Here is a 9,404-nt window from a genome sequence, read left to right as displayed (position 1 = left end):
TAATCGAAGTTTCTTAGGTCTGTTGTTGTAACTAGAGTCTCTACCCTAGACGCTTTGAGAGACGCTTTTAGTTAATTATTAGGAGATGAAGCAATAGGGCCCACAACTGCAATGTAAAGCACGATGCGGTAGAAAATTCAATTGACAAAGTCTGGGTCACTGAGGTTAGACATCATTTAGAAGTTAAACAATGGTAAGGCTGCTTGGTAGACCGTATGTGTAAAGTTTAAATCATGCTTTTTTCTAACATTTTGTCAAGTTTCTCTTTTGTTGTAAAAAAATGCGCAAATTCCATTTTTAGAAGGACAAATTTTCGTGCCCACCAAAAAGGGTTTGGCCAGCATAAAACTTACAAGATGACTTCCTTATGAAAGTGAAAATTAAACAAGAATATGGAAAAAGCTGGTGTTTTTGTAAGAATAAGTTCATTATAATTTCAGAAAAATCGACCAGTTTCTGGAAAGAAAATTTTAATTTCTCCATTGAGTCAAAAGTTATAGATGGTTCAAGAAAGAATTAGTGGTTCTTTTTAAAATAAACTTTTAAATTAAAGTATTTATTCCTTCGCCGGAAATTCTTTTTTTCAAATTGGAAGTGTATCTGCCTGTCTGATTTGATATGGGGTCGATCTACTTTTAATCAGGGCTGATATTCTAAAAAAATAGGCAAGTACGTCCTATAGACACAGATGACTAATTTTATTTTCGTATCGAATTTTCTCAACTATACTGTTGATTAATATTACTAAATTATTATAGTATTTGAAGGTCTTAAAAAATGTGGCAGTTAGATTCAAAGAAACAAAAATACGTCCATAAAAAGTGGTTGGCAAACACGGCCTACCCTGAAAAAGGGTAGCTAGGCCAAGCCTCAATGGCCTCCCCACGATCCTAGGTTTGCTTTTAATTTATTTTGACTAATAATTTCCAATGGATTAAAATCACATTCTTTTCAAATCGAACTCGACTAATTTTCATATCCCGTGGAAATGGAAGTGTCAAAATGAATTAAAAAATCTGTTGTCTTTTTTATAGAGGGCGTACTTGAAAAGTTTTTTCATTATTCTTTCACGTGAGTAGCTCGCTGCAGCGAGTACGTGCGTTAATATGTTTTCTAGATTGTCGCGGTAAATTAGTTTTGCAACCTCTTGTCACACGCTTCGCGAAGCAGACAATTAAAATAATGTAAATGTAAAGCAGAGCAGAAAAGCATGAGCTAAAATTAATTGATTAAAAACATTCGCTCGGACTAGAAATGATGGAGGTTTCTCTCTTTAGAGACCAGAGTAGGCAAATTCGAATTTCCTTTGATGTTAACGAACCCCTACAACTATTCTTTATACTATTTTACCCCGGGAAATTTTTTTTAATACCTTTGTATAGGAGAAACCAGTACAAAATAAATAATGGAACAAAGTGACTGGAGTTTAAAGAAAAAGTTTTGTGATATTTTTTATGAGTTGAAATATTAAAAACTATTTTTACATTCAGTCTCTTACCATTTACTGATTATTTTTTAGTTAAAGAATGGAAAATTTTGTTTTTGACATTGCGATAAAAATGTTTTTCGCTGAAAAATTATTCACGTGATAATATTGCTATATTTAAAATGAATATTCCAGCTTTAATTTGGTATCTAATAGTTTCCCAACTTGTACATCATATATCAATATTATGACTTAAAAAGTCTGCCTACCCACCTCCTTCTAGTTTCCCAATAACTTGCATTGATTTTATTTATTTAATTAAAAAATACAAATCTCTCTTTTATTTACTATAGATCAACAATAGACTTGTATTTACTTTCATCTGACTCATAAATTTTTATTTATCTGCCTTTTTCCGTATTTCAAGAGAGCTTAGAAAAGCGAAGAGGAAATCTTCAAGTGGATTCCCTTTCACCCCTTTCTTCCCATTCATCCTTGAAAATGACATACGTATATAATTTTATAATCGGAACAAACTCTGGAAAGTAGAATTATTCAATAATATTTCATTGTAAAATATATTACAAATGAAGGTTCATTTTTAATATTTTCTAGAGTTCCCTACAATTGTAACTTTTATTTACTCTTCTATTTATCAAACTGTACATTCTAAAATGCAACAGGCGATTAAATTACGCGCGACTTTTGAAAGGAAATTTTCAGATATCCCTGGTTAATTGTTTATTTGAAAATATAAATTTTTACCGTCGCAATAATAAAAAAAGAAAAAAGGAGAGATAAGAAATAGTTTTAATTGAGAAAAGATAAAAGAGGGGCGCTTACGCGTTTCGATAAAAGGCAGAAGACACGTGAAGTGGTATCGGCTTTCACGAGCGCGTTATTCCTTTATAATGGTGTAGTCGATGTATAATTAACGGAAATCGACTTCGTTAAGCAAACAGGTGTTTTCACGAGTAACGCGCGATCGCAGACTGAAAATACGGAGCAAGGTGATCTGAGAACGGTGATGATCCGAGAGAATTTCTGTCCACCGCGCAACCAACGCGATCCTACGTCTCGTACCGACAAACCACCCCTGCCTTGCTTGCCTGTGAGCTCGTTCTGGTTCGCTGATATGGCTCGTGGTCGATCACTGGTTACCTGCAAACTTTACTCTCCACAAAAGGGTCGAAATTACAGTTTTATTTTCAATTTCCGTCCATTTTCATCCCGTAAATTCGCTTCACTGGTCATCATTTTACTTCTAACAAAGAGTTTTCATTATGGAAATAATTTAAATCCGTAATTCTGTCCATTTCTGTATTCCTTTTTATCTTCTTGCCCAGACTTAAACTTAAGCCAACTTTTCCCGGTTCGCAACCATTTCTACGGTCATTAGCATTAAGCAATCAAGCTTTTGAAGATAAAGGTGAATGCCAAACCGTTCCTCGTCATTTTCCACTTTTCTTGCGAATAATATATATATTCTAAAATTATCTCAGTAAATTACTTATATCGAAGCACAATTTAGTCAATTTTCGCAATTTTAGACTTCTTTCAGAAATTATAAACTGTTATAAATAAAAAAGTATACAAAATGTCTTGTCACACATCTGTCCAAAACACTAAAAAAAAGTTCTAGTTAAAGTTACTAGACGCGTCTGGTTGAAAAAATTCTAGTTATCTTATATGACTAGAAAATTCTATTCAATGAACTCTGGTTGATTTTTTCTGGTTAAAACTGTTCTGGTTGATATTTCTGGTAACAAAAGTGTCGCGGTCTTTTGTCGATTTCCAGAAATCTGTCTTTTTTCTTATGCCATTTTGCTGGATGTGTCAATTGCCGCTTTGGGGTAAATGTCCAATTCTCGAACAATCGCGAGTTGTTAATTGTATTTTCAGTTATATAAGTATAAATAATTATAGTAAAACGTGAATTTGGTTGGGTTATAAGAAGAAATAGCGCGTCATCTGTCTAAACATCAATGCTACAGGAATATTTCCAAACCAGGCACAGATTTTGTGGGTGTCTTTGAAAAGTTTTCTCTAAAATATTAACATTGTGAAAATAAATAAATAAATAAAGTGAATGTTCAAGAATGTGGGTGTTCTCCAAGTGATCTACATGTATATGATGTAAAATCACAAACAAAATAGTCTTAACGAATAGTTTCAGAAACAGAATGCATCAACAATACGCTACTTTTGCTTCCAGTGTTGTATCTATCGCCATTTATTATTACATATATTCACCTATAGATTATAGGAAGGTGACCTTATAGCGAAGCGGAACATAGTTGCTGCACTTTATTGTCGGAGACTTTTGTTGGATTATTTTCTTTGGGAAAATGTAACATTTAGTCCTTTTAATTTTAGAGGGGGTTAGGAAGACTCCATGAAGATATAAGAGTATCGAAATTCGATAGTCGAAAATCGACATCTACCAGAATATCTGGTTGATTTTACCAGAACATCTGGTTAAGTTTACCAGAACATCTGTTTATGTTGACTAGAACGTTCTATTATTAAGCTACCAGAAAATTGTCAACCAGAAACTGCTCATACTTTCAACCAGAATTTATAGTAAGGGCATATTTAACACTTTATTCTAGTTGAATTAACCAGAATTCTGGTTGCTTCAACCAGAATTTTTTTTGAGTGACCTACACAAATTTTAAATGAAGAATAAATAAATAATATTAACACAATTGTTTAAATGTTTAAGTTTCAAAGATAATTATCACACATATTGAATTCAAAAACAAATCTAATACCTTCTCTTTATGAGAATGTAATATGAAAATTAAGATAGAAGTTCAATATTTTAAGGTTGAGGCTTTTAAAAATAACTTCAAAGATTGTTCATTTTATATTTATGAAGACTTTAGTATAGTTATAAATCGATTTATTAATGTTGATTCCAAATAACGGTTAAAAATTGTCACTTATTTTGCATAATATTTTTTGTAATATGTCCGTACTTGTACTGAAAAAATTATGCTCGTCGAAAAAATCTTGGTTCATATCATATTTTCATAACACACTCAGAAAAAGATTCGGTTAAATGAACAAAATTTTGGTTGAATCAGCCCTAGAATATGGTTGTTATATGGATAACAAAATATTTGGTTGGCCCAAGACAATTTTTTGCTTTTTAAAACTTGGTTGATGATACCATATATTTTGGTTAATCCAAGCCAATATTTCAGTTGATTGAATACTTTAGTTATTTCAAGAAAATATGTTTACTGGTATAAGTTAATTTTCGATTAATTTAACTAAAACTTGTAATTCATCTAACCATAAAGGGAGGACCCATCACAATTTACATTGTAAATGGCTTACTATGAATTGAGCCATCTTTTGTGAATTTTTTAGTAGTTTCTTTAACTACTAAATATCACAAGACGAGACATTTGCAACATAAATTGTGTAGGATCCTTTGTTTATTTGATTCACACAATCGTTCTGCTGTTTTATAAAAAACTTAATCACGCAATCTTAGGAACTCAAACACATTCAAGTAATCTTGCGCGTTTTTCGCATAATCACTTATTTCCGATCATTTCTATTTCTGGATCACTTACTTTGATAAAATTCACCGAGATGCAAACGCAAACGGTTTATCTTTTTATATTTTTTTTCGCGACGCTACGAACTCTCACACGTGGACTGTCATCTTGAATTGGAGTATACAGCGCGATCGTACCAAGTCCATGCGTCCGTAAATTTTAAGATGCATTCAAGAAAATAATTTCGTTGAATCAGCCCAATCTTTTGCTTGATTCTAGTAAAATGTTCTCTTAAATTCTTTGGTAGATCCAACCAAAAAAATGTTTTTGAATCAATAAAATATTTGATAAAATCACCAAAACAATTGTACCAAAAACTTTAATTGACTATTAAGCAAACGAATTTGGTCAACTGAACCAAAATTTGCTTCTTTTAACTAAAATAATTTCTTAAATCAACCAGATATGGTCAACAAAACGATTTTTTGGAATGAAAAAAAAAAATTTTTTTGGATGCACATGGATGATTTTAGGCCTTTGGAATGCATATGAAGGGTAAAGAATGGAAATTATCAAGCGATCACTAGATCGCGTTGACAGAATGTTTGACAAATTGGACTAATTCAGAGCGATAAGTTTCCATAAACTGCAATGGATTACATAAAATTTTCGGATATTTTACAGGTTTTTTTTTTATTACAAATTTTTAAAACTTTTGTACATCAATATTTTCCTCAGTTTATAAGTTTAAAACATACCATGAATTAAAAAAATATTCCGCTTCTTGCACTTGAAGTATAATTTACTATTTTATAAGAAATATATGATTTCGGACGTTTTTTGCAACACAGACATGATTTCTGCACATACGGAGAAAGTTTAGAAACTTTATTTTTATTGTTATATTAATTCAGGAAATGTTAAAAATTTCTTATAATTATGGAACATTTTAGAATATTATGGTAAATTTATGAATTACCAAGAATTTTACAAATATGAATCAAATCTAAATTTGGAGCAAGATTCAAAATTGTTTCTCTTTTTTACCGCGGTTACACATACACTTTCGATAAAGGTTTTTCTTATGGACCGTGAGACAGATGTTACCCCATTGTCGAAAGTGTAAATAAAAACATTTTGAAAATCTTTTAAATTTTTGGAAATTTAAGGATTGCCGTGAATTGGATGATCGCCGTTAACTGCAAGATAAACGAAGCCGAGAAAATCAACCAAAACTGTTTGAATCTTTATTCGTGTGTATCGCGATTTCTGATTCATTTTCTAAATATTTATTGTTATTGCCCAATTTTCTTATGACATTCAAAATAAATTGTTTTAAAACGTGAAGTACTTAAAATGCAGTTAACAGTGTCGAGTGGGATGTAGATAATCGGGAAAAGTAGTTACAGGTCTCATTGAATCACGGACCTAAAAAACGGGCCTGCCGTAATTTGAGAGAACATCGTTTACCGTAAAAGAATATGAAATAATAAAATGATGACATATTATTATTAAATCATGAACATATAGCATTATTATAGAATATTACGTATCATAATAGTATTATTAATATTAATAATTGTTCTATTCATTTTGAACTTGTTTTTAAATCAACGAAGTAGATATTATTCTTATCAATTTCTATAAATTGGAAACCGAAAGTTTTTTTACCAAAAATATATGCTTGTATGTGTTTTTGCGGTGAATAGTAAATAATGTTTGTTAAGCGGTATAGGCCTTAACAAACATTATTTATTTATTTATATAAAAATATATACTGTTGTGATTTATAGAATCATCGATAACTGCAAAAATCAAAAAATCTGACCGCTTGGCGCGCACATTCTCATCGCACGCTACGCGCGCGGCTCGCTTCGCTCGCAAGTTTGAGCGCGCCTAAGGCGCACGACGGTTGAATCTCGCGCTTCGCGCTTGAACATAATTACACCTCGCGCTTCGCGCTCGGATACTTATTTTTTGCATTTAGAATGCTTGAAAAAAACTTTATCAAAAAGATCTCTTTTAGATGGCAGTATTTATATGTGTCATCATATTCTGAATTGTCTACTTAATTAAGTATAGTCAAAGATTAAGTTTCTCAAAGCTCTGTAGGCTTTGAGGTACACATTCTCATCGTGACACTCGCGCTGCGCGCTCGATTCCCGACAGACATTTGTAAACAGGTTTTGTTGGATTTTTTTCTCGTAACTTTCGTCGTTTTTTCACACATTTTTTTATTTTGTTTTTTTTCAACGTTATTTTTAACGAATAGAACAAAAAGTAGGCGTCTTATCAAGAGGTAATTTTTAAAGAAACTGTAGATCTTTTTTGGGATAACCATTTTTGTTAATTCATATTTTTTCGTATCCTACATAGTTTGTCCACCAAATGGAATTTTTTATTTTCCATTATTTTTTGTGCAATCAAAATTTGAATTTTTGATTTTTGAAGAAAATCCAAAAATTGGTTATGATAATCTTGTAGGGCTTTCAAAAAGAAATGTTTTTCTTCTCTTGACTTTTTTCATATCGTGTGCGAAAGATGAATTTGATTCGTTCATTTTTTCGAGAATTATCGTGTTTACGGACGGACGGACAGACAGACGCCATCGTGAAAACCTGATTTTCGGATTCAGGGGGTCTCGAAACGTGGAGATCCGTTGAAAAAGTGTGATGACAAATTTCCGACAATTCTAATACTTTCTCAATAATAAATGATGAGAATGTAAAAATGAGTTTTTCATAACACATGTATCGAAAATTTGACTTTCGCTGCCCCCGTAGCGGGTCGAAAGTAGTGTTTTCAACCCTAGACTAGAAAGTAGAAGCAGGCGACTGCGAAAGTAACTTTCCGCCGTAATCGTTATCAAAAGTATATACATTCTACTTTATCTGCAGTTGTCTGCAGCCATTCTCCCTCTTATCGAACCTCGTTTCGAGAATCATGTCATTCTAACCTATATCTGTCACTGTCTACGTATTTACAAAGAATAACAACTTTGATGAGATGCAAAGAAGTTTCAGGCATCTCAAGTCAAATTTTCTATATATTTTTTATGAAAAAGTGTATGCGCCAGTCGGGGCGAGGCAACAATTTCACTCGTGTGATATCTGCCCTCGCTTCGCTTGGGCAGCTAACTTCGCAATCGTGCAATTGTCGCCTTTCGCCCCTTGTTGTGCAATATACTATTTTACATCGTTGGAATCGTAGAAAAAAGATTCACTTAATTATTAAACTAATTTTTTACATTCTCACCATTTATGATTGAAAAAGTATTAGAATTGTCCGAAATTTGACACCACAGTTTTTCGACGGATTGTCACATTTCGAGATCAAATCGAACTTTGACGCACTTTTTTAGTTCCTAAAAGAAAGAACGAGTTCTATGACCAGCCATTTTGGATAAAACTTTTAAAAAATTAAAGTAAAGTGAAACCCTTCAATAGTCCTCCCTTCTATAGACCTTCCGAGAATTTACGTCGCGCCGCAGGTAGGTGTGACAGTAGCTGCGCTATAAAAGAGTTTGACTGTATTTTCGAAATTTTGTGGGCCAGTTTTTTAAGATTTCAAAAATTTATGTTCGGTTATTCGTAGTACTTAGAAAGTCAAATATTGTATTCTCATGACTTTTATCGATAAGAAGAAAATTATCAGAGTCACGGCATTCATAACATTTAAAAAATCAATCAAATATCAACATTTTAAGCCAAACAACGCACGATATGAAAAGAAAACCAAGAGGAGAAAAACGTTGCTTTTTAAGAGCCCTACAAGATAATCATAATAACTTTTTGGATTTTCTTGAAAAATCAACATTTCAAATTTTGATCGGACAAAAAATAATGAAAAATAAAGAATTCTATTTTGCGATGAAACTATACAAGATAAGAAAAAAGATGAACATTAGAGAATTGTGATCCCAAAAAAGATCTACAAATTTTTAATAATTACTTCTTGATAGGAAGCGTAGTTTTCGTTTTATTCGTGAAAAATAACATTGAAATTTAAAAAATTTAATTTTTGGGAAAAAGACACAAGCTACGACAAAAAATTAACAAACAAAAATTTCGCACCTAAAACACATCTACCAATTTTGTATAAGCCACTTTTGGACAGGACGCATATATTTGGTTTTAATCATAAAAATGACTTTAAAGAAGACAAAAGGTGAGAGTAAAAAATTGATAGACAAAAGTTGTTTACATGAAAAGGAAATCAAAAATTGTTATAATTTATTACATTCTCATAGTTTATGATTGAGAAAGTATTAGAATTGTCCGAAAATTTACACCATAGCATTTAAATTTTGAACTAAACAACGAAAATTAGAAAAAAAAGTGTCAAAGCGTAATTATAGTTTTTAATAAGTCCTAAAAAATTTCTCTTAACTATTTTTCAATATATCTCGTCAGTCTGGTTTGGGAGCGTTCACATATTATGATGTCACGCTTTATTTCAAGCTTTTA

The 9,404-nt window shown here is 31.8% G+C and overlaps 1 protein-coding gene across 1 annotated transcript in view; it reads right to left on the bottom strand.

Annotated features, from left to right (window-relative positions):
• The window catches only part of LOC117178815, a 91,526-nt gene extending 89,143 nt beyond the window's left edge, over positions 1–2,383 (bottom strand). Inside the window, exon 1 of the mRNA XM_033370306.1 lies at positions 2,270–2,383. The gene's annotated coding sequence lies outside the window, so the exon portion shown is untranslated. The remainder of the gene's footprint in view (positions 1–2,269) is intronic.
• Between the last annotated feature and the right edge of the window lie 7,021 nt (positions 2,384–9,404).

This window comes from Belonocnema kinseyi, chromosome 8, assembly GCF_010883055.1.
Source record: "Belonocnema kinseyi isolate 2016_QV_RU_SX_M_011 chromosome 8, B_treatae_v1, whole genome shotgun sequence".
Classification (NCBI taxonomy): domain Eukaryota; kingdom Metazoa; phylum Arthropoda; class Insecta; order Hymenoptera; family Cynipidae; genus Belonocnema; species Belonocnema kinseyi.
The sequence above is the reverse complement of the archived record's forward strand: the minus strand, read 5'-3'. Positions and strand labels throughout refer to the sequence as shown.